This window comes from Drosophila virilis, chromosome 2 (genome assembly GCF_030788295.1).
Source record: "Drosophila virilis strain 15010-1051.87 chromosome 2, Dvir_AGI_RSII-ME, whole genome shotgun sequence".
Lineage (NCBI taxonomy): Eukaryota > Metazoa > Arthropoda > Insecta > Diptera > Drosophilidae > Drosophila > Drosophila virilis.
In genome coordinates, this window is record NC_091544.1 from 36,251,688 (window position 1) to 36,279,352 (window position 27,665).

The following is a 27,665-nucleotide window of genomic DNA, read 5'->3' on the forward strand; positions in this document are numbered from 1 at the left end:
ATACGCCACTTTATAAATTTCGCAGACAAAAACGACCTATTCGAAACAATTAGGCCACTCATCAACACAGACGCGGTAAACGCAATACACTGCTATCTACCAGCACTAGCCAGTAGACATCATGATTTGGTGCTAAATTTTCCGGCAACCAAATTCTGGCACTGCAAAAATATAGTGGTCGACACTACAGATAAAAATTAACAAATCGGAATTGTCACCACCGCACACAGAGCCGCCCAAGAAAATACTTAACAAATCCTTCGCGATTCCTATTTGCCACAAATGACGAAGTATGCAAACGAAGTAGTAAAAATTGTAAAATATGCACTAAGGCAAAGTATGATAGGCATCCCCAAAAACAAGTACTTGGTGAGACCCCAATTCCATCATACACTGGAGAAATACTTAACATTGACAATTTCTCAAATTGTGCCGTAGTACAACAACTGGCATCTCGCACAATAATGGATGTAAAACCGCCCATCATCCAGCTGTTGAATTTATTTCCACAGACCACGACAATTTATTGCTATAACGAAGCTTCATTTAATTCATAAATTATCAGTGCGCAGTTAAAAAACGGATACGACATCGCCTTTGTAAACGCGCTACCACTACACAGTTGTTCAAATAGCCAAGTCGAACGTTTTCACAGCACACTCGCATACAAAGCGAGAGCATTTGGCCTAAAAAAAATGTCTGACGATACAGTCGAACTGATACTAAGGGCAACAATCGAGTACAACCTACACTGCAATTTTTTTATTCGCAGACTAACGCTTTGTCAGGACATTGCTAAAAAAATGTGGTTAAAGTGTTTATAACGGGTCATAACGGTCAAAATGTCCAGCATGCGTTTGCAAAATGTAAGCGCGCAACAAGTTCGGCTTACCTTTTTTTATTAACGGTTCACACATTTGTTGCAAAAAAAAAATAAGAACATGCCCATCGCCCAACGTTACGCACCCATTGAAGAAAATATCTTAACCCTTGATCGGTTGTGTGTGTGTGTAGAGCTGAAAATTGAGAAATCCGCAAAACTTAAAGTCTTGCCAAATTCGCATCGAACAGGCACACTAAACACTAAACTGTATCCAACAGGCCTAAATGCCTTAATCCATATGAAAAAGTGTGTAAGTGTGTGTGCTTGGCGGGCCCGAACAGTCTTCATGCACACATGCCAAAGTGAAGGCACCGTTACCAACAACAAGTAGGGAAAATATATATTTTGCACATGAACAGCCCAAACCCCTTTTTAATATCTGACGACCTCCCACTCGAAAGAGTGTGCGTGTGCAAATTAGCCAAATAGTAGAGACCAATCGGAAAAAATATTTTTATTGTGGGAGCGAGGAGCCTCCAATTTATTTAAATCAGAACAAAACTATACTGAGTTAGAACTAAAGCACAATCAAGAACTAATGCTGTAAGTCATTGAATAATAAAGAGAAAGATCAGACATTTGGTAGAAAAGCTCTTTTTAGAAATACTTTCTGAGCGAAAACGGGGTTGTAAACAAAAATTGCAGCTACATCCGCAGTTCAATGACAGCCTTAAAACATTTTCCATTACAACCAAAATCAAAATAAAAGTGTCGACAATGAAATAAGCATAGCGCGAATTCTGTCCTTGCAAATGTATGTCACAGTCAGAAGGAAGCATCTCCGACCCCATAAAGTATATATATTCTTGATCAGCATCAACAGCCGAGTCCGTCTGTCCGTCAGTCCGTCTGCCCATCTGTCCGTTTGTCTGTTTCTATACGAACTAGTCTTTCAGTTTTGAAGCTATCTTAATGAAATTTTGCAGAAGTTCCTCTTTCTATTGCACGCAGCACATATGTAAAAACCATCGGATGGGACCACTATATCATATAGCTGCCATATGAACGATCGGTCGTAAATTAAGTTTTTGTATGCAAAAACATTTTGTTTATCAAGATACTTAACTGAACTCGGCATTTATTAGGTTTACTATACTCCTCATATATACGCAGAATCCTATTAAGATCGGACCACTATATCATATAGCTGCCATAGGAACGATCGGTGGGAAGTTAAGTTGTTGTATGAAAAAACATTTTGTTTTTCAAGACATTTTGAAAAAACTCGGCATTTATTAGTTTTACTATACTCCTCAAATATAGGTAAAATCCTATTAGGATCGGACCACTATATCATATAGTTTTTCATAGGAACGATCGGTCGAAAACTAAGTTGTTGTATGAAAAAACATTTTGTTTTTCAACTTGATAAGGATCCGTATTCGACCAACATTGAACAACTTCAGCATCTACGGTCATGCCTCAAAGGAACAGCGCTGGATTCAGCTGGGGGGATGATTCACCGATCGACGTCTTACCATCATGTAAGCGGCTTTCAACCTTCACGAGAAGGGTTGCCAAAAGCTGGAAAATGCGGATCACGCGAGTGCCTGGCTCCCAGGTGGGCCAGAACAACAATAGTAGAAAAACGTTTGCAGTGACTAAGAATGGAACAAATGTATGTGTATTTTGTAAAGCCGCCCCATTTCTAAATGTTTGCAATTCGCAAACCAAACGGCTTGCGCTGTGCCTAAAGTGCCTGCAAAGGGGACATCAGATGAGCGTCTGCGGATCCAGCACTTGCAGAGTCTCTGGAAGCAAACATCAAAGCATTTCAAAGCATCCTGGCAGCAACTTCATCGTCGATACTTCCCATCGACCAGCATCTCAAGCAGAATGTTGTTTTACACACCACTGGCTCCTTGGTGCCCTTCAGTGCGTTGCAAAATTGCACAAATTGCGCAAATTCAAGTCACAGCAGTCGTCTCTGGCATTGGTGATGCATCGTTATCGTCAGATGCTTTTTCGGTAAACATCAATGTTTAATCTCGAGTGTCTGAGTACTCCACATACATCCCGGCGTTGATTGCACCATTCATCACCGATGATCAGCCTGGCTTCACTCTCAACCCTGCATTATGGAGCATACCGTTCCATATGCTCCATATGCAGAAAAATCATATCTTGTGGCTAGGCGACCAGTGATGAATCTGCTGGTAAACGAATAGACGAATGCACAGATTGACGAATTAATCCGTCGGTTTTGGGAGCAGGAATATTGCACCAAGCTTGAGTCCCCACCAAACGGGGAGGAGCGTGACTGCGAGGCACACTTTCAGGCCAATTTTAAACGTATGACGATTGGCGAGAATTCAATTAGTTTACCGCTTCGACTAAGCAAGCATCAGCTGCGTGACTCCTATCAACAAGCGCTTCGTCGATTCCTTAATTTAGAAAAAAAAGAAACCCAGTATGTAGAATTTATCAAGGAATATTTTGACTTAAATCATATGTCAGTGCTGGCTATGCACCAACTGGCCATGGATGGTGGGGAATAGAAGTTGGGTTATTAACTTGATTTCTATTTTTGAGTAGCAAGGATGTGGCAGTAGGTATACAATTAAAGATACTTGATATATATGAGTTAACACATAAGTTGCCTATGTCGCAAGCGACAGTGTTGGCGTATGCTGATTCGGCTTGCTGAATATAGCAGCTGAGACTTATGCATCTAGCCTTTGGGTTCAGATCCAAAGTTGCTTCAGCTGCTTTCCGAACATAATCTACAAGGAATATCACCTAACTAATCTCAGCAGCTGTGACGAGGATCTGAATATACAAAATCAACATCTATGATTGTGAAATCTAATTACTGGCGCCCAGCCAACGAGAATCTACAGCCTTAGAAAGGATTTAAAACCCATAAGTTCATTACAAATTTTTTTCAAATCATTGAAACCTGAATTTTAATAAAACTGCTGAATACAGCAAAAAAGTTCTGTGAATCAAGCCATTCTTAAAAAAACAAAACCACATATAAATATTTACATTTGTGCTTCATACTTAAGCGGTCTATGTAATTATAATCGTCTATAATTTCGCGTTAACATAAAAATGTCGCTGTGAACTAGTGCGACAGTGAAACAGACCGGGATCCATAGAAAAGTGACTATCATCTGAACATAAACCTTAGTAATAGTCACACACAAAGCGAACGCTGTTAGCGAAGCATTGGCGCAGCAGACACAGAGATTCCAGGCACAGTTAAGTGAGATAAGCGCAAGAGTTAGCAATTTGTGCATTCAAGTGCCACAAGTGGAAGTTTATCAGAGAATTTTGGTGAACTCCGATATCAGATGTGATATTCCTCTCGATATAATAAACTCAGTCCCCGAGTTTAGTACGGGATCTGACGAATATGTAGCAGGGAGACATTAAATGGCAGCTGCACGCATTACCAAGCGGTAACAATTATCAGAAATAAAATTAGGGGCGCAGCTAGGGCAGTGCTAGTGTCTCACAATACAGTCCTTAATTTCCATGCAATCATAGCTAGGTTAGATTGCTCATATGCAAACAAAACTTCGCTACGCCTTTTAAGGCAAAACTTCGAAATGCTCGGCTTCATGCGAAGCAAGGCAAAATCAATAGAGATGATCGTGGCGGTGAGAGGAACGCTCATTTCCTTTAAAGGCAGCAAGGCAATAACAGCCCCAAGAAAAGAACAAACAAGTAAGAGGTTCTAGTCAGGAGCTCCCGACTAGGGAATACCCTGAACCCTCTTCCACCAACATCAAATGCATATATATATTCTATTTTAGAAGCTATATGTCAAGTTTAGCTCTTATTATTTACCAAAATTGGCCAAAAAACAGGAAATCGATATCGATTTTTATCGATTTCTTGGAAAACGGAGTAAGTTATCGATTATCGGAAACAAACTTGATCTGCGCAGGCACTAGGAGCACCTACATCTAAGATTTCAAGCCTATAGCTCTTATATGTTCTGAGTTCCTTGCGTTTATGCATACGGACAGACAGACGGGTATGGCTAGATCGACTCGGCTATGAATATATATACTTTATTGGGTTGCGGATGCTTCCTTGTGCCTGATACATACATTTGGATTTTGCGCAAATACCCTTATACCCATTTTTAATGGGTTCAGGGTATAATCATCGAAAAAGTTTCGATTTTCGTACCGACCACTATTTTGAAAAAAAGCGCGATGTAACCCCTTGCCATTTTGTCGATTTGGGTCAAAATCGGGATTTCCTTTATTTTGATGCCAATCGATACAACTGATCCTTACGAGTCAAAAATGGTATAAAACTCCAAATTCGGACATTATTTGACAGAAATATTCCTCAAAAGGTTGACTTTACAAACGAATCGGTTTTTTGTCTACAACATTTTTTTTAACAAAACTATGTTTTATTTGCTTGAATGCCAATTGATGATAGGTATCCGTACGCATTCAAAAAGGTATATCATTTTAAAATCAGACATTGAATTAAGCACTTATGATAAAAAAAGGAACTTAAATAGCATTACAGAAGAAAGTCGCAATTACCATGCTGTTAAAATGCGAAGCAGACGCGCATGAATGTGTGTTTGTACATGTATTCAGAAATTCTTAAAGATGCTGCTCTATTCAATTGCGCAGTAGCATATAACTTTGGTTTTTTTTTTAACCGATCTTTATGAAATCTTCTACACTATATCTTGATGTATCATAAAATATTTGTGTATACTGAAAAAGTCATTTGCAAATAAATTTTCGCTTAAATTGGTTGGCAATAAAAGTTGGGTTATTAACTTGATTTATAGCTCTGTGGTGGTAGCGGAGAGGTGGCGATAGGTATAAAATGAAAGATACTTGACAAATATATAATATTTTAGAAGCAACATATTATATTATGTGACTCTAGCTCTTATTATTTACTAAAATTACCCAAAAAACAGGAAATCGATATCGATTGCTTGGAAACGAAGTAAGTTATCGATTATCGGAAACAAACTCGATCTGTGCAGGCACTAGGAGCACCTAGAGCACCACCACAGCTAAAATTTCAAGTCTATATGTTCTTATATGTTCTGAGATCCTTGCGTTCATACATACGGACGGACGGACGAACGGACAGACAGACGGATATGGCAAGATCGACTCGGCTATTGATGCTGATCAAGAATATATATACTTTATGGGGTTGGAGATGCTTCCTTCTGCCTGTTACATATATTTGGATTTTGCACAAATACAATATACCCTTATTTTTAATGGGTTCAGGGTATAAAAACAAATCAGAGCAGTTGCAGTACCATTTCTGTGACAGAGCAAATTTCACAGATGTGGATGACATAATAGTGCCTGAACCCGTAAAAAAGGAAACATGATTTTGAAAAGAATAAACGTTTTTTCGACCTCTAACGAGGCGTCGCCATTCAATACCTCGGTCATTGCTACAATCCGCACTGTAGACAACGAGCCAATCTACAGAAAATGATATCCTTACCCAATAATTACAGATAATTAATAAATAACGAAATCAAGCAGTTACTTAAAGATGGCATCATTAGACCCAATCTAAGAAAATCAACATTTTTTACGACTCTAGATTTACAATCGTTGTATCACCAAATTTATCTAGCGGAAAAAGACCGTGAGAAAACGTCATTTGCAATCAACGGCGGCAAATATAAGTTTTGCCGTCTGCCTTTTGGCTTGAAAAACGCAGGAGCCATTTTTCAAAGAGCTATCGATGACATCCTGAGGAAACACATAGAAAAAATATGTTTCGTTTATGTGGATGACGTAACAATCTTTTCTAAAAACGAACCTGACCATGTACTACATATTGACACAATTTTAAAATGTTTGGCCGATGCCAACATGAGAGTAGCACAAGAGAAACCCAAGTTCTTTAAAGAGAGTGTGGAGTTCTTAGGATTTGTGGTGACCCAAAACGGGGCAAAAACTGACCCTGAAGGTCGAGCCGAAAAATCTGTTCCTGCGATCATTTCTGGGGCTAGCTAGTCCCTACAGTAAGTTTATTAAGAACTTCGCAGCAATAGCAAGCCGTCTAACCAATATTCTCAAAAAAAAAATGGCTCGGTAACCAAGCGTATGTCCAAAAACGTGACGATTGAATTTTATAAAACTCATCGTAATGATTTAGAAAGACTAAGGAATATCTTGGCATCAGAACATGTCATTTTTATGTACCCAGACTTCAAGCAGACCTTTCACCTAACTACTGACGCCTCAATGGATGGCATCGGTGGATGGCATCGGTGCAGTCCTATCCCACAGGATCGAAACAACTAAAAAGTCTGTTTCAAGAATCAAATTGTTCTTGAAGAAACGAAATTTCTATTGAAACGAGTTACCATACTCTTTGACCAAAAAATACGCCACCTTATAAATTTCGCAAAGAAAAACACCCTATTCGAAACAATTAGGCCACTCATCAACACAGACGCGGTAAACGCAATACACTGCTATCTACCAGCACTAGCCAGTAGACGTCATGATTTGGTGCTAAATTTTCCGGCAACCAAATTCTGGCACTGCAAAAATATAGTGGTCGATACTACAGATAAAAATTAACATATCGAAATTGTCACCACCGCACATAATCGCGCGCGCAGAGCCCCCAGGTAAATACTAAACAAATCCTTCGCGATTACTATTTGCCACAAATGACGAAGTATGCAAACGAAGTAGTAAAAATTGTAAAATATGCACTAAGGCAAAGTATAATAGGCATCCCAAAAAACAAGTACTTGGTGAGACCCCAATTCCATCATACACTGGAGAAATACTTCACATTGACAATTTCTCAAATTGTGCCGTAGTACAACAACTGGCATCTCGCACAATAATGGATGTAAAACCGCCCATCATCCAGCTGTTGAATTTATTTCCACAGACACGACAATTTATTGCTATAACGAAGCTTCATTTAATTCATAAATTATAAGGGCGCAGTTAAAAAACGGGTACGACATCGACTTTGTAAACGCGCTACCACTACACAGTTGTTCAAATAGCCAAGTCGAACGTTTTCACAGCACACTCGCATACAAAGCGAGAGCATTTGGCCTAAAAAAAATGTCTGACGATACAGTCGAACTGATACTAAGGGCAACAATCGAGTACAACCTACACTGCAATTTTTTTATTCGCAGACTAACGCTTTGTCAGGACTTTGCTAAAAAAATTTGGTTAAAGTGCTTATAACGGGTCATAACGGTCAAAATGTCCAGCATGCGTTTGCAAAATGTAAGCGCGCAACAAGTGCGGCTTACCTTTTTTTTATAAACGGTTCACACATTTGTTGCATAAAAAAAATAAGAACATGCCCATCGCCCAACGTTACGCACCCATTGAAGAAAATATCTTAACCCTTGATCGGTTGTGTGTGTGTAGAGCTGAAAATTGAGAAATTCCCAAAACTTAAAATCTTGCCAAATTCGCATCGAACAGGCACACTAAACAGTAAAACTGTATCCAACAGGCCTAAATGCTTCAATCCATATAAAAAAAAGTGTGTAAGTTTGTGTGCTTGGCGGGCCCAAACAGTCTTCATGCACACATGCCAAAGTGTAGGCACCGTTACCAACAACAAGCATGGAAAATAAATATTTTGCACATGAACAGCCCAAACCCCTTTTTAATATCTGACGACCTCCCACTCGAAAGAGTGTGCGTGTGCAAATTAGCCAAATAGTAGAGACCAATCGGAAAAAATATTTTTATTGTGGGAGCGAGGAGCCTCCGATTTATTTGAATCAGAACAAAACTATACTGAGTTAGAACTAAAGCACAATCAAGAACTAATGCTGTAAGTCATTGAGTAATAAAGAGAAAGATCAGACATTTGGTACAAAAGCTCTTTTTAGAAATACTTCCTGAGCGAAAACGGGGTTGTAAACATAAAATTGTCTGCAGCTACTTCTGCAGGTGCGCGCAGTTCAATGACAGCCTTAAAACATTTTCCATTACAACCAAAATCAAAACAAAAGCGTCGACAATGAAATAAGCAAAGCGCGAATTCTGTTCTTGCAAATGTATGTAACAGTCAGAAGGAAGCATCTCCGACCCCATAAAGTATATATATTCTTGATCAGCATCAACAGCCGAGTCCGTCTGTCCGTTAGTCCGTCTGCCCATCTGTCCGTTTGTCTGTTTCTATACGAACTAGTCTTTCAGTTTTGAAGCTATCTTAATGAAATTTTGCAGAAGTTCCTCTTTCTATTGCACGCAGCACATATGTAAAAACCATCGGATGGGACCACTATATCATATAGCTGCCATATGAACGATCGGTCGTAAATTAAGTTTTTGTATGCAAAAACATTTTGTTTATCAAGATACTTAACCGAACTCGGCATTTATTAGGTTTACTATACTGCTCATATATACGCAGAATCCTATTAAGATCGGACCACTATATCATATAGCTGCCATAGGAACGATCGGTGGGAAGTTAAGTTGTTGTATGAAAAAACATTTTGTTTTTCAAGATATTTTGAAAAAACTCGGCATTTATTAGTTTTACTATACTCCTCAAATATAGGTAAAATCCTATTAGGATCGGACCACTATATCATATAGTTTTTCATAGGAACGATCGGTCGAAAACTAAGTTGTTGTATGAAAAAACATTTTGTTTTTCAACTTGATAAGGATCCGTATTCGGCCAACATTGAATAACTTTAGCATCTACGCTGGGGGGATGATTCACCGATCGACGTCTTACCATCATGTAAGCGGCTTTCAACCTTCACGAGAAGGGTTGCCAAAAGCTGGAAAATGCGGATCACGCGAGTGCCTGGCTCCCAGGTGGGCCAGAACAACAATAGTAGAAAAACGTTTGCAGTGACTAAGAATGGAACAAATGTATGTGTATTTTGTAAAGCCGCCCCATTTCTAAATGTTTGCAATTCGCAAACCAAACGGCTTGCGCTGTGCCTAAAGTGCCTGCAAAGGGGACATCAGATGAGCGTCTGCGGATCCAGCACTTGCAGAGTCTCTGGAAGCAAACATCAAAGCATTTCAAAGCATCCTGGCAGCAACTTCATCGTCGACACTTCCCATCGACCAGCATCTCAAGCAGAATGTTGTTTTACACACCACTGCCGTCATTAATGTAAAAAATTGAGCTGGCTCCTTGGTGCCCTTCAGTGGGTTGCAAAATTGCACAAATTGCGCAAATTCAAGTCACAGCAGTCGTCTCTGGCATTGGTGATGCATCGTTATCGTCAGATGCTTTTTCGGTAAACATCAATGTTTAATCTCGAGTGTCTGAGTACTCCACATACATCCCGGCGTTGATTGCACCATTCATCACCGATGATCAGCCTGGCTTCACTCTCAACCCTGCATTATGGAGCATACCGTTCCATATGCTCCATATGCAGAAAAATCATATCTTGTGGCTAGGCGACCAGTGATGAATCTGCTGGTAAACGAATAGACGAATGCACAGATTGACGAATTAATCCGTCGGTTTTGGGAGCAGGAATATTGCACCAAGCTTGAGTCCCCACCAAACGGGGAGGAGCGTGACTGCGAGGCACACTTTCAGGCCAATTTTAAACGTATGACGATTGGCGAGAATTCAATTAGTTTACCGCTTCGACTAAGCAAGCATCAGCTGCGTGACTCCTATTAACAACCGCTTCGTCGATTTCTTAATTAAGAAAAGAAACTAGACTGCACTCCAATTTTGGAAACCCAATATGTAGCATTTATCAAGGAATATTTTGACTTGAATCATATGTCAGTGCTGGCTATGCACCAACTGGCCATAGATGCGCAGAAAGCATTCCCCATCGGCGTTGACATTGTTAAAAGGGACTTACTCGTGGAATATCCCACCTCTGGTGGTAGCTGTGTTCAAGAAACTGTTGAGATATTGAAGCTGGTGTTCTAGTGGAATGTCGTTACTGATATACAATTTAATTTAATATGTATAATAATATTATTATGTAGTTATTTAATATTATATTGTGTAATTATTAAAAATTATATTTAATTTATGTAATGTAATATATATTTTCATTTTATAAAAAAATTTTTTTTTTAATTTTATTTATATAAATATATGTATTTTATAAAAACAAAATTTTTTTATTTTTATTTATTTTTATTTTTTTAAATTACTGATATATGTAAAAATTAATATTTAAATAAAAAGGTCTTCGCGGATTTTCGTCATAAGACTTTATTTTTTTTATTTATAAAACACTAGGCCGATACGCCGTAGTGAGTGCATTAATTTAAGCGCGAAGTCCCTGGGCCGATGTGCCTCAGTGAAAGCCGCATTAAAACCTAATTTCTTAATACACAGAATATTTCACTTAAACTAAGCCAAAACTCGCATCACGCCACAATGTCATGGTCGGCAAGCCGACTCAGCAAAATCTTTGGCAATAACAGAAACTCTTGCAGCAAAACAAAAGTGTCCGGTTACCGCCGCTGACCATTGCAGCTATAGCGCGCTGATACAAAGTATGTAGTGTCGCAATTGCGAGGGCTGTTCCTTAACTTATGAAGCACGCGATAGCGAGGGTTGATTATAAACTTATGAAATATCCTATATAAAGTGTTATGTGTTAACTTATATATATATTTTTATACCCTGAACCCATTAAAAATGGGTATAAGGGTATATTGTATTTGTGAAAATCCAAATGTATGTAACAGGCAGAAGGAAGCATCTCCGACCCCATAAAGTATATATATTCTTGATCAGCATCAATAACCGAGTCGATCTAGCCATGTCCGTCTGTCCGTCCGTCCATTCGTCCGCCGTCCGTCCGTCCGTATATATGAACGCAAGGATCTAAGAACATATAAGAGCTATAGACTCGAAATTATTTAATAAATTTAGATATAGGTGCTCCTAGTGCCTGCGCAGACCGAGTTTGTTTCCGATAATCGATAACTTACTCCGTTTTCCAAGCAAACGATAAAAATCGATATCGATATCCTGTTTTTTGGGCAATTTTGGTAAATAATAAGAGCTAGAGTCCCCAAACTTGACATATAGCTTCTAAAATAGAATATATATGCATTTGATGTTGAAAGAAGAGGGTTCAGGGTATTCACTAGTCGGGAGCTCTCGACTAGAATCTCTTACTTGTTTATTTTGGATTTTTTATTATTTTCTAGATTATTTAATTGGTACGATTTCATAAGCTCTATTGTTGTGTTGGGTTGAATTTTTTTACCCTGAACCAATTAAAAATGGGTATAAGGGTATATTGTATTTGTGCAAAATTCAAGTCGATCTTGTCAAGTCCGTCTGTCTGTCCGTCCGTCCGTCCGTCAGTATGTATGATCGCAAGGATCTCAGGATATATAAGAGCTATAGATTTGAAAGTTTAGATGTAGGCGCTCCTAGTGCCTGCGCAGATCGAGTTTCTTTCCGATGATCGATAACTTACTCCAAGCAATCGATAAAAATCGTTATCGATATCCTGTTTTTGGGCAATTTTGGTAATAATAAGAGCTAGAGTCATCAAACTTGACATAAAGCTTCTAAAAGAATATATATTTGCATTCGATGTTGGAAGAAGAGGGTTTAGGGCATCCCCTAGTCAGGAGCTCCCGACTGGAACCTCTTACTTGTTTTAGTTTTTCTTTATTGACTTTCTAATTCTCCTTTTTCTCATTTCTTATTATTATGTTATTATTATCCTCTATACTAATTACCTCAAATGGGCTAGTAAATACTGATTGTAGTTTATGAACAGTTTCGTTTTTAAACAAAACTTGGTCTCTTATTTCCATTTTAAAATTATTAATGTTCTTATCTTTGTATTTCTTATTTGTAACCTTATGTTTTTCTAACACAATACGAGCTCTCTTATAAGCGTTTTTTAATCTAAACTTTACTTCCTTAGCATAATCATCTATATTATATACGGGATCTATCATATCTATATTATTAAAATCAATGAACTGTTTTGGTAGTCTACCAAAAACTAGCTCGTATGGACAATAATGATGTGCTACCGAGGGTGTTGTATTGAAACAATAAGTGAAATATTGTATCTTAACATCCCAATCGGTGTTATCTGCGGAGATGTAAGAACGAACGTATTCATTGAATGTTCGATGACTTCGTTCTGCTGTACCTAAGGTTTGGTGATGATGTGCAGTAGACGTTATGTTGTCTATCTTTAAATATTTGTATAAATCATTTATTACTGAATTCCTATATTCTGTTCCCATGTCCGTAATGAACGACTTTATTGGACCGTACATTAGAATAAAGTTTTCAAATATAGCTTTGGCAACAGTTGTTGCACTTTTATTTGGAATTGGAATGGTTACTAAATACTTAGTTAAGTCCCATATTAACGTAACTGCGTATTAATTTTCATTCTCCGAGTGTGGTAGTGGACCTAGAGTATCTACTATCACTCTATCGAAGGCTTGTATTTCTGTTAATGTCATTGGGGTCTGAACATGTGTTGTAATTTTAGAAAGTTGGCATTTTTGTCATCTACGTACGTACTTCTTGACATGACGAGTCATGTTTTACCAATAGTAGTGCCTTCTGATTTTTGCTAGCGTTCCTGTAATGCCAGTATGACCACCTTGTATAGGATAATTGCTTCTTTATCTTTATCTGTTTCGATAAGGGTCACCGGTTGGAGTAGCGCTACTTTTAATGAATTCAATATTTTATTGCCCATCTCTTTAAAAGATTCTATTGAAATAGTTTCAAAAATTTTTTCACACGGTGCCACTTTGAATGGCTGATTTTTAGTATACCGGCTTGTTTTTGTTTTGTTTTTCAAGATTTCTTCCATCTTTTTTTCCATCTTTAAGTAAACATAAATTATTTGTTATGTGCAAGGTCACTACTTTCCGTACTTCACCATTGCAAATGACTTCATGTACGTTGGGCTTAGAAGCTTTATTAGGAACTTGCTTAAGCATAGTTTCATTTTTGATCACTGGCCAGAGATTATTTTGTCTACTTTGTTGCCTGGTAGTGACTTTCAGGACTTTGTTTTGTATGTCTTTTAATTCGAATATTGTTGTCCTCGCTAGGGCATCTGCCACGAAGTTGTCTCTTCCCCTTAAGTATTCCACAGTGAAGTCGTATATCTCTAATTCTAGTCTCATGCGAGCTAGTTTTGAACTTGGGTTAACCATTTAAAAACGGTACGCTAGTGGTCTGTGGTCTGTAAAGTGTTTTTCATAGATATGTTGTCGAAAATATACTATTGCCCAGTTAATTGCTGTTAATTCCTGTTCTGTAGTGCTCTTATTGCTTTCACCTTTGGTGAACGCTCTTGATGCATATGCAATGGGAAGTTGGAGTCCATTTTGGTTTTGGTTTAAACCGCTCCACATGCTTGGTTGCTTACATCTGTGATTATGCATAATTCTTTGCTAAAATCTGGATATTGTAATTGACTTGGTTCTATTAGCTTATCTTTTAGATATTAGAATGTTTGCTGGCATTCATCTGTCCATTGAAAAGGAAGATTTTTTTTTTACTTAATTTTGTTATATGCCGTGAATAATCGGCGAAGTATTTTATAAAGCGTCTATGGTAATTGCAGAATGCAATAAAACGTCTCGCACTGTCCGCATCATGTGGGACTGGTTAATTCTTGATGACATCATATTTCTTGTCATCTGGTAATATTCCTTTGTCTGTACACTTGTGACCATGAAATGTCACTTCGTGCATGAAAAATAAGCATTTTTCTGAATGTAACTTTAAATTATATTTTCTACTGAGTTTGAAAACGTCTTTTAAATTTTTAATCATTTGTTTTTCTGAACATCCAACAACGAGTAAATCGTCCATATAGAGGAATGTCGACTATTTCGATTTATCCTTGCTTTCGTTCAAGTTTACTTCTACTGATTCCATTAAATCAGTGATGTAGAATGTAGCTGGTGAATTTAGTGCATTCGGAACAAATATTTGAAAACTATGTCTTTCCGAAATATGTCTAATATTTTCACGCAGCCTTTTTAACACGTCAATTGATTGTGTTAAAAGTAAATTGCTTAACCTACGTTCATTGTTGCTTACAATTTCACGGACTTTGTTGTATGATTCTACTAGAACTTGAACTTGTTTCATTTTTGTTTGGTTTGATATTAGTGCACTTTTATTGAGGCACTTAAATGATCTATCAAACTCAGAACGTTTTTGCTTAGTAACGGAAATAAGTTCATTCCATTCCATTAAATATATATATTATTTATTAAACTTTTTGTTGACATAATTGTTTTTTTTTTTTTTTTATTTTGAATATATTTATATATTGTTCAAGACATTAATAACAATAATCGATGTAGCGGATTTTGTTAATTTTTTGTTTATTTTCTGGATTTTATCTAGATCGTTAGCCTTGCTCATATATTATTTTCGCTAACATTTACTGTGTAAATTGTACAGTTCAGAAATTAAGATAATTGTTAACAATGTGTTGGTCAGACCTAAATCTACATTACTGGATTCTACTTTATTAATTACGTTAGCAGTCGAATCCACTGTTTTAGATTCTATCAAAGGCATTTTGTATTACGCCAATTTCTCATAAGATATTATTTATGTCTGCCCTTTTACAAATCGTAGTGTTCTTTCGTTTAAATTAAAAAAAAAAAAACTTGTTTATACATATATATGGTGACATATCCATAGTTGCATAACTAACATAACTTAGCACATAAGCATAAGCACAAGTATAAACATTTCTATGTTGTAAACAAAGAGCCTGGTGATAACATCGACATTGGTCAAGATCAAACTGTCCCCCTTTGGTAGACATAAACAATTCACCCTAAATATCACGCCACTGTCAATGTTCCCATCAGAGCACTATCTCACGCATAATTGCTGACGCAGCTCAAACTTCACTCAATTTTGACTCAAACTCTCTCAAAGCTAAGTTTGCTAAGCGACCGCAACAGTTAGATAAATTAGTTCATATTCGGGAAGCAAATCTGAATGTACTCAACAAAAGTAGCCGTTAAGTGAAAATAATAAATTGAAATATATTTTTTTATAGTAACCTAACGTGTAAAACTTAATTATATATATCAATAATTTTGGTGTATTAAATTGATATTATTATTTTATTTTTTGTTCAATTCAATTCCCTGCCTATTGCTAGTATTATTAAATTATTTTTTCTTTTGAAACTTAATTTTATTTTAATTGCCTTTTGATATTTTAGCAAGTGGTATTTTCGTTATCATGAATTGCCATTATTGCCCTTTGGCTATATGTCTTTTCTCTTTATCTTTTTTTTTTTTTCTTTATCACTCGCAGGTGAATTTTCAATTTTTCCTGCCTATATTTTGTACAGCCTTTCAACATGTATAAAATAATAAATTTGAAACAAAAATTCGTAGTGGGCTCTTTGTAGCGCTGTCGGTCCACTGTCGAAATTCGTTCATGTTGCCGGTGCTGGTCCTCGCACAGGCCGGGATAATTGTATGTTGCCCTCTATTGCGCTCTTTGTAGCGCTGTCGGCTTGGCAATCTCGCAATTCAGTGCGCAGCCAATGTTGTAGAATGGACCCTCACAGTCCGCCGAACATTGATAGCTGTTTGAATAAGAGGAGTTACTTTCTTGTTTATAGTTTGTATCTAGCGGTAGGAGACGGATGGATTTTGATTTTCTGTTTATTTATTGTGCTTCACGAAACGAGCGCTTTTCATGCTTGGAAACAGAATCGTTCCATGCTGGCGGGTTATCTTGATCGTTCAAGTCTTTGCTGAGACGGTCAGTTTCCAACCTCAGTCTTTGTTTGACACCGCCGCGCTTTTTCTGTTTTTTTGGTTTCGTATCCATCCGCACTCTACTTACTCAGATATTTATTTGTTGTCCACAGCTATCCCTCCACCGCTGCTGTATTTGTATATGTTGCCAGAATTGTAGTAAATGGCATTTGCTGTTGCTGTTTTTTCGTTTAAGTTTGTTGTTGCTTGTTGCCAGCCTTCTTGGCTGCCTTTCCACTAGTTTTTGGGATGTTTTTTATTCACTGCAGGTTAGTGAGACCATTGTCACGGTCGCCATGTAATGTCGATACTGATATACAATTTAATTTAATACACGTCTGTGTCGTTTGACTTTAGTTTTCAGAATGTATTCGTCTCTCTTTACTTAAAATGGACTTAGCCTAAAGTACATAATAGAGTTTGGAGTTCTGTCGCTCAGAGCAGCGGCAGAACGGGAGTACATAACATGCCATATGTATTTGTATATATATCTTGTTTTATGTACATGCAGAATTCATATACATTGGAATGTGCTTGGGACCGAATGGTCAAAACGTTATAGTGCTTACGCTGCAAATCTCACGCTGCAGGCCAGTCCACATAAAAGTGGCTGATCATTTGCATGTAACATGCTACACTAGCGGCGCTAGTGTACTCCAAAACATACCGGAAGAGGAAAGAGAATTGCTGCTCAAGTTAAACGATGGCAGCGATATCACGAAAACTTTAGGCCTCGTTTGGGATCCCGCCTCAACCTTTCTTTTTTTTTTATCCACTGAACTACCCCCGAGACTACGATCAATCCTGTCCTCAATTGCTCGTTTTTACGGGCCCCTTGGTCTTGTTGGTCCTGTAATAACAAAATCTATCGAAAGAAAAACTAGACTGGGATGAGAGCCTGGGTCATCATATGCGCTGATTTTGAGTATACTCAGCAATTTCAGTATTCCCGTCGTGCACTCAGACATCGCTTATGGAGTATACGTCTATACTGTTTCAAAGATCCATGGCAACAAAAGCGTGTTGCGCCCATGAAAACCATCACTGTACCAAAGCTGTAACTCTGCGAACCTGCATTATTGGCTTAACTTATCTGCGAAATATACCAACTGAAAGTGTTTAACTGTTGTTATTACTGTTGGTTAGAGTCTGCAGTAGTTATGGTTTTGACTCGAGTCGCAACCTTTCAAGTCTCCGTTGTGGGCCCATGGCCCAAGTTTTCTCAGCAAAGAAAAGGAGGAGTGGCCTGCCTATTGTGTACCTGTCGAATCCTTGCCAAAATTTTGTAAATCGAATCAGAGGAGCTGAAGTAACTATAAGCCGCGTGCATCATGGCACACATCTGTTGCTGCGGTCAGTGCAAATGGTTATGACAAATGAAGATGACTACAAGGCTCTGACGGAGGAAGGCTTGTCAAACCATCTAGCTCAATGGCCTCTCTCGCGCCATTCCTTGACGACTTCGGCCTACTCGGCATCGGTGGATGGCTGAACAATTCGTCGTTGGACTTCTCAGCGCGACATCCGATTATATTGCATCCCCAGCATCCTATGACTCGAGCAGTAATAATCCACTCTTATAAACGGAACTTACATGCTGGACCTCGCACCTTATCGGCTTCAATTCGCCTCCAGTCCTGGCCCATTGGCGTTCGTAAGACAATCTCCAGTATTGTTGCCTTATGTTTTCGTGCCAACCCACGATTGGCAAATCACCTAATGGCAGATCTACCTGCTGATCGTCTCGACACATCGTATTATTTTATGGTCACTGGTGTTGATTGCTGTGGACCATTTTTTTTACAAGAGCGAAGTGCGCAACAGATCACCAGTCTAAAGCTACATTAGCATGTTCATATGCTTCGCTACAAGTGCGGTGCACTTAGAGCTTCTAAAAGATTTGCCCACGAAATCGTTTCTAAAAGCTCTTAAACGGTTCATCCTGACTCGCAATCGACCTTCAAGGATCTGGTGTGCGAGCGACAAGCTCCGTAGGTGCCAGCCGCGAAGCACCATTATTATTTGGATTCGTTGCGCACGCTCGTCTGTCATATCATGGATATTATTAATTCTTACTTCGACTTTTAGAGCATGCCGATGATCTTGACGTCTTGACACCCGCACACTTCCTGGGTACAGCGCATATTCGACATACAATGACCCTGATTTAAGGAAGTTTAATTTCAATCGGCTTAACTATTTTCAGCATGTTACATACCTCCAACAAGCATTTTGGGCCCGTTGGCGCGAAGAGGATTTAACGATTCTTCAACAGCGCTCCAAATGGCGTACCAACAAGGACTCTCCTTTAACGATGTCGTTTTTGTAAAGGATGAGAACCTATCGACGCTGGCCATTAGATATGGGGTATCTAGAGTTGCAGTGCTTCAAACAGCGACTGGGGTTATACCCAGAGCTGTACGAAAATTGTCTTTGCTATAAAAACAAGATGATGTGGAAAGCCCCTTGCGTTCCAACTACGGAAGGATGCTCTGTCAAGTGACCGGTGAGGTCAGCGTCAATCTTCGAGTTTGCCATCTTCTTTTTCTCTTTGGATGGATAAAGCTAGCAATGACACTGATTCTGCTAACCTCTTTGCTAATTTTTTCCAATCAACTTACTCTTCAGTCTGTCCTAATACTAATTCTTACCCTTATACTATTTCTTCCGCTAGTTCTATACCTCTCCCCATTATTTCACACTCTTACTCTCCTGGGCCGGACAATATTCCTATTTGTCTACTCAAGGCGTGTAGTTTCTCCCTTCTTTATCCATTGCTAAAGCTTTTTAATCTATCCCTTGAAACTTCTGTCTTTCCATCTCTTTGGAAAGAATCTTATATCATTCCTCTTCACAAGAAAGGTGGGAAGTCTGATATACAAAATTACAGGGGCATTGCAAAACTATCCGCTATTCCTAAATTATTTGAAAAAATAATCGGTCAACTACGACCAATCTGCTTGAGTTTACTTTCTTGGTAAATGATGCTTTCCTTACGAAAATGCAAACTGATGTCCTTTGCCCCGACTTCAGTAAGGCGTTTGACTCTGTGCACCATGACATTTTTTTTGTTAAACTTCACCGAATAGGTTTCCCTCTGTCTCTTTTACCGTGGATTAATTCTTATTTAAAACGTAGGACCCAAAGATTAATGCTGAGGCTGACTACCTCTAAACGGGTTCACGTTACTTCTGGTGTTCCTCAAGGTAGTCATCTTGGACCTTTACTCTTTTTATAAATAATCTCCCCTCTGTTATATCACATGCCCGTGTACTCATGTATGCGGACGATGTCAAACTTTTTCTATCATACACTAATCCCCTACATCATTCTCGTCTACAAGACGATTTTAACGCTATGCAACTGTGGTGTTCGGCCAATCAATTGCATCTAAATAGTTCAAAGTGTATGTTTACGACAATTAATCGTACTTCACCTTATCTTGTCAGTTATACAATCGACAATATCCCTTTGCAACGTATACTTACAGTTAAGGATCTAGGCGTTATTTTTGATTCTAACCTCTGTTTCAATCTTCACATAGATACCATTGTTAATGAGGCAAAAGGTGTACTTGGATTCATTAAACGATGGTCTAAGGAGTTTAACGATCATTTTATAACAAAACTTCTGTACATCTCTCTTGTTCGCCGTATCTTTGAATACTGGTCTTGGTCTCCACAGTATAACAATAGCCAGGATCGTTTTGAATCTATTCAGAAGCAATTTCTGCTTTTTGCCTTACGAGGCTTAAATTGGGACCCTAATCTTCGGTTGCCATCCTACTCCAGCAGACTGCTTCTTCTCAACCTTCCGTCGTTAACCAACAACGTAGGACAATTCTCGGTGTTGTCCTTCTACATAAGTTGATTATTGGCGACATAGATTCTCCTTTTCTGCTAGGGCGTCTTCAATTCTCTGTTCCGGCTAGACTAACCAGAAATTATCGCCCCTTATTCCTATCTACGTGCACAACAGACTACGCTATGCACAATCCTTTTCGCGTCCTATGTAAAAATTATAAAAGTTTGCGTCGAGTTTTCTCTACCGAACTGTCTCTACCCCTAATAAAATCGTTGCTTTCAGGGTACCTTCGGGAAGTCGCTGAACATTTCCAGCTATGAGCAGGGGCATAGCTTGCCGGAGAGGCTGAAAAATTTTCCCCCACCCGGTCGTTGACTTCCCATTACTTTTCTCTTTGTCCTATCTGCTTAATACTCTTTATCTAAATTACATTGTTTTACTTTATTAACAATCTTCTTACTTTCTTTTTTCCTATTTATTGTATTTTCTTTATTAATATAGCAAATTAAGATTATTTTAAATTTTCCTTGAGAAATCTTTTTTTCTACTTACAACCTTCTGGTTAGATGTAGGCTCTAATAGCGTCAGTTAGCTGTGAAAAGGGGCACAGCTGGCCGGACTGGCAAATAAAACACCCCTATCGGTCGGTGATGCTATTTAGAAAATTGTATTCCTTATAATTCTATTGTATAATCTATTGAATAATGAGGAAGATACTCGTTTTGTCGACCATTAATAAATAATAAATAAGTAAATAAATAGGATATCAATATCGATTTTTATCGATTGCTTGGACACGGAGTAAGTCATCGATTATCGGAAACAAACTCGATCTGCGCATACACTAGGAGCACCTACATCTAAAATTTCAAATGTCTCTAGCTCTTATAGGTTCTGAGATCCTTGCGTACATACGGACGCACGGACGGACGAACGGACGGACAGACAGACGGACATGGCTAGATCGACTCGGTTACTGATGCTGATCAAGAATATTTATACTTTATGGGGTCGGAGATGCTTCCGTTTGCCTGTTACATTCATATGGATTTTGCACAAATACAATAGTTTCGTTTTTCGCACCGACCTCGATTTTGAAAAAAATCGTGATGATTTTAAAGTTCTTATCTCTGCACGGAGTTCTGTCGTTTTGGAACATCATATCTCCGCGCGGAGCTATTAGCCGAGATATTAAAAAAATCATCGAAAAAGTTTCGATTTGCGCACCGACCTCGATTTTGAAAAAAACGTGATGTAACCCCTTGCCATTTTGTCGATTTTTTTTTTTTATGCCAATCGGTACAACTGATCCTTACAAGTCAAAAATGGTATCAAATTCCAAAATCGGACATTATTTTACGGAAATATTCCAAAAAATTGTACAAAAAGGTTGACATTACGAACGAATCGGTTTTTTAATTACAAAATTTTTTTAACAAAACTATGTTTAATTTGCTTGAATGCCAATTGATGGTAGGGATCCGTACGCATTGAAAAAGGTATAACATTTTAAAATCAGACATTGAATTAAGCACTTATGATTAAAAAAGGAAAAAAAAACGCAATAACCATGCTGTTAAAATGCGAAGCAGACCCGCATGAATGTGTGTTTATACAGAAATTCTTAAAGATTCAATTGAGCAGTTGCATATAACTTTTGTTTTAATTTAACCGATCTTTATGAAATCTACAGTATATCTTATTGTATCATAGAATATTTGTGTATACTGAAAAAGTAATTCTCAAATAAATTTTCGCTTAAATTGGTTGGCAATAAAAATTGGGTTATTAACTTGATCTATAGCTCTATGGTGGTGGTAGCGGAGAGGTGGCGATAGAAATAAAATGAAAGATACTTGACATATATATAATATTTTAGCAGCAACATATCATGTTTCGTGACTCTCTAGCTCATATTATTTACCAAAATTGCCCAAAAAACAGAATATCGATATCGATTTTTATCGATTGATTGGAAACGGAGTAAGTTATCGATTATCGGAAACAAACTCGATCTGCGCAGGCACTAGGAGCACCTACATCTAAAATTTCAGTCTAGAACTCTTATATGTTCTGAGATCCGTGCGTTCATACATTATGGGGTCGGAGATGCTTCCTTTTGCCTGTTACATACATTTGGATTTTGCACAAATACAATATACCCTTATACCGGTTTTAATGGGTTCAGTTTTAATGGGCTGGAGTCCCCAAACTTGACATATAGCTTCTAAAATAGAATTGATGTTGAAAGAAGACTGTTCAGGGTATCCCCTAGTCGGGAGCTCCTGACTCGACCTCTTACTTGTTTTTGTTGGTCTTCTGCAAATAGGCTATTTTCGTAACCAACTAATATTTTATTCGCTGTACGAGGACATTATTGGTATACTGTACAAAATTTGCATTTCATTTTTATGAAAATATTTAGTTGCTTTAAATTGATTTGCGTTGCTTTTTATAAAATAGTAATTATGTTGTTGTGATTATGTGGGCTTTCAGTTATGGATATATGACTTTCACTTATTTCTTGGGCACCATATAAATTTTTCGTTGTAAATTATCATTTATCTTTATTCGAGATAATGCTTCAGCAACATGATTTATTTTGCCTGGAATAAGCATAACCTAAGCTTTTTGGCAATGGCCTACCCATTTAGACTGAACCATATTACGATATAACCAGCACATAATAAATTGCGGCTGCTTAGAACCTTCAGCCTCGTTTAACGTGCAATGTTTTTTATAAAACTAGGTATACATGTATGTATGTAAAGGTTACTGCTCAACGTTGACGAAACTTTAGTTAATATTATTCTTGTAAGCTTGCTAATTGTCAAGTGCAGGAACATATTTTCTATTTACTCACTAAGCTTTTTTGCACAGCCTGCAACTTTGAGAAGTAATAAATGATTAAATATTTGTTATATGGGAAAAATAATGTATTTTGCTGACTTTAAAGTTAAAATAAAAATAAAAAAAATTTATAATAATTAAAGAAAATATGATAAAAAGATTATATCACCTATCTGTATATATTTACAAAGTTCAGATATAAGCTGCCGACTTACCGTGACGCCAGAACCGTGTTAGCTTGAGTATCCATTATTATATGACAAAAATAGTATGAACGGAATATACGGTGTTGAAAGATAACAAAAGCAAAAATAATTGCATGCCAGACCAGAGTGTTTTTAAAGATCATGCTGTTCGGACCATAATGGTAAATATAATTTCTTTCAGCTTGCTTATCTGCTTCTGTCTGCGGCAATGATTGATCATATTCCATAACTGCAAACAAACTTTGATAATCTTGTTTGTCTTTTATATCTAACATATTTCCAAACACAATAATGCAGACTTTTATGACAATGTTAAAAACATTGAATGCAATCAGAAAATTCCAGCGACATATGATGTAATGTATATTTTGTAAATATACTTCCGATCCTTGAAGCATAAATACTAAAGCAAATATCAAATAGCCTAATGACAACATATCCATACTGCAAACACCACCCATAAATACAACAGCTAGTGTAACCCAGAGAAAGCTACAGAATATAAGAGTCTTAAATACATCTGAATAGTTACGCACAAAAGAGCAAAAATCATGCGTAGGATTTCTAAAGTAAACATGGCCCAGCTTAGCAATGTTGTGTACAATGTTTCTGTTATCACCGCTCGGATATATCAAATGGTTATCTTGGCGAATTTCTACTTTAAATGCCTTACGTTGACGCGCTATAAGTAAAAGTACAATGAAATCAAGCATAAGTTTTGATTTTATGGAATCATCTAAGAGTCTCTCAAAAGTCGAATTATTTCTGATATGCTGCGATTCATTAATTGAAACTGAAACACTTCTTGTTAATAATATATTAGTGCTAAGTTAAGAACTTACCGTGACATAGATTCGGTGGAAAATGTATTAAATACACATATTGTACAAATATTGAAAGTACAAAATAAAGCTGCAACATATACCATATCCGTGCACACTGCAGACGTGTGAGACAGAGTAGAAGTATAAGCCAAAGGGCGTATGTTACTGAAAGTATATCACGTCTATGCACAATAGTTGAGACCAGCGCGATTAGAGTTATTTCGCATCCAAACTTGAAGTATCCATAGTTTAATAGATATTTTAATAATCCAGAAAAATTACGCTCTGCGTCTTGACGAGATGTTTTAGGAAAAATAGTTGTGCGGTCTCTAATCTCACCCATCGAAAATCGTATCAAATGATCACGTAGTTTGACTACAGCATGCAATGTAGTAACGATCATATATACAATGTACGGCGCTATATACCGTAATAATGCGCCCCAAATTTGATCAGTTTTTCGAAGACCCATCCAATCAGCAAAGTTTACTGTTTCGTTTTTCTGAAAACAAGTTTTATTCATAAAATTACAACTATAAGTATATCTATATATAAATAGGAATGCATCCTTACACATGAATAGTCATATTGTGTTTGATCCAAATATTTTATCTGATAGATCATTTTCATGAGTATTAAGACAGAAACCCAAAATGTAACTATACGAAAAATGACTCGTCGGAGAAAACGATTTATACCAACACTCATAAGCGATAATATGACAAGAAAAAGGTTGAAACAGCAAACTTCTGAAATAGCACAAGTAAAGGTGGTCAATATGACCGCTTTAATCATGTGCATTTCAAGAAATCGCCACGCAACCAATTTACTAGGTCGAAACCATCGACGAAGCCTGGATCGTAACCTCTTGTGCACTCCAGAAAATAATGATTTCCATGATTGTTTACGTGGAATATTAATTTTTTGGTGATTGCCAGTAGCCGCACTAAAGCGCACTCGAGAACCTTGACTTTTTTGATCAGTTGGTTTTGGCTGACGTACAGATTCCATAAAACGCCGGTGAAAATAATGCAGCTGTACCACAGTAAAAATAACTGTTAATGTTGGAATTAGCAAATGTAGAAAGAGATCTTTAGTGCGGTAGCGGCGTAAGCCTATATCATTTTGCCTAAGTGCATACATATAAGGAATTGATATCATATGAATGATTTTCGCTAGACTTACAGGGTGGGCTGAACATGCAGATATGTCTTCCAATAGTGGTCAAAGTAATCGAATTGATAAGTATATATAATAGTTAATATAGTCATTGCATAGAATATAACAAACATCCAATATCCATATAAAAACTTTATCCAGAGCTGCAAAGACATCTGAAAAACCATTAGAAATAGAAGAAATAGTGACATGTAGCAAATACGAAATCCGGTCATAACTTGATCAAGCATAGCACATAGAAATATTAAAAATATTAACATCCACATCCAGATACGTGTAACAAAATTTGAAACACTTTCGAAAATAAATATGATCGCCCGAGGCGCTCTTGACTTTTCGAATAATGTGTGTTCAGATCGGGAATGTTGCGGTCCAAAAATTTGAAGCAATAGATCGTTTTCAGCTTTATCTTTAGCTTTTTCCTTAAAATATTGATGTGAAGTTATCCAGAATATAAACAGAAATGTAGTCTTCACTGTTAACGGGATGCAGGGTTGAATTCCACTATCCCGAGGATGAACAAATCCAATTTGTTCAAGATTTAATCCGTATATCTATGAATAAATGTTTGAAAAATGAGAACAACATCCGTCTTAGGTATGTCAAAAACTAATATCTTTGTAATCAAATATTTTTAATTATTTTGCTTTACTGAGAAAATAACTAAATTACATTACACTTTATACAAGTTTTATACATTCCTTATATGGTTATATGTATTTTGTAACTTTGAGAATGAATTTTCAAGCATCACTGAATCTTTTTTACACCCATTGAAAATGGCTTAAAAGTGTATAATAAATCTGCAATATCGAAATACTGTTTTTTGGGCAACTTGGGTAACTATCAAGAGCTAAAGCCACCAAAAGTGATATTTTTAATTTAGAATAGTATATGTATTTCAAGTATATTTCATGTCATACCTATCGCAACCTCCACGCTACTTCCTCATAGCTATAAATCAAGTTAATAACCGAACTTGTACTGCCTACCAATTTAAGCTACAATTTTAATGCAATTAAAATTTTGAGAATACACAAATATTCTATGGTATTATTTCATTAAGATCGCTTTTGTTATGTTTTTCGGTATTTTGCTTGCGACGCAAAATCCAATAATTTCTCTATACATGTGCACACACACATTCATGCGCGTCTGCTACGACTTCGATTGTATTGTTTGACCTGCTTCTATTTGAATAAGTTTTCTTATCAACAAGACTAAATTATAAAGGTGGCTGTTGAGTAGAGGCGGTGGCAATTGGCGTGGTATATCGAGAGTTCGAGCCCTACCGTGGATGCTACTTTTTATACCCTGAACCCATTAAAATTGGGTATAAGGGTATATTGTATTTCTGCAAAATCCAAATATATGTAACAGGCAGACAGAAGCATCTCCAACTCCATAAAGTATATATATTCTTGATCAGCATCAATAGCCGAGTCGATCTAGCCATGTCCGTCTGTCTGTCCGTCCGTCCGTCCGTCCGTCGGTCTGTCCGTCCGTATGTATGAACGCAAGTATATCAGAACCTATATGAGCTAGAGACTTGACATTTTAGATGTAGATGCACCTAGTTCCCGCGCAGATCGAGTTTGTTTCCGATAATCGATAACTTACTCCGTTTCCAAGCAATCGATAGAAATATCGACATCCTGTTTTTGGGTAATTTTGGTAAATAATAAGAGCTAGAGCCACCAAACATCATATGTTGCTTCTAGAATATTATATATATGTCAATTATCTTTCATTTGATATCTATCGCTTTCTCCCCGCTACCACCACACAGCTATAAATCAAGTTAATAACTCAACTTTTATTGCCAACCAATTTAAGACACAATTTAAATGCAATTGACATTTTCAGAATACACAAACATTCTATGGTACAATAAAATATTCTGTAGAAAATTTCATAAAGATCGGTTAAGAAAAAAACAATGTTATATGCAACTGCGCAATTGAATGGGGCAGCAGCTTTAAGGATTTCTGTATAAATGTACACATAAACGTTCATGCGCGTCTGCTTCGCATTTTAACAGCATAGTAATTGCGACTTTGTTCTGTTATGCTGTTTTAGTTCCTTTTTTAATATTGGCACTTAATTATATGTGTGTCTGCTGAGTAGAGGCATAGCAAGTGGTGCGGTCTGTCGCGAGTTCCGGCTCTACCCGGGATAGAATTTTTTTCAGGTGTGGCTGTTGAGT

At 37.3% G+C, this 27,665-nt stretch overlaps 1 non-coding gene across 1 annotated transcript in view; it reads right to left on the reverse strand.

The window, feature by feature from the left end:
* Nucleotides 1-23,468: 23,468 nt before the first annotated feature.
* The window catches only part of LOC6636301 (uncharacterized), a 288,985-nt gene continuing 284,788 nt past the window's right edge, over nucleotides 23,469-27,665 (reverse strand). Inside the window, exons 2-5 of the transcript XR_011416229.1 lie at nucleotides 25,466-26,013; nucleotides 24,854-25,409; nucleotides 24,299-24,782; nucleotides 23,469-24,249 (exon numbers count right to left, since the gene is read on the reverse strand). This is a non-coding gene — a transcript (uncharacterized protein). The remainder of the gene's footprint in view (nucleotides 24,250-24,298; nucleotides 24,783-24,853; nucleotides 25,410-25,465; nucleotides 26,014-27,665) is intronic.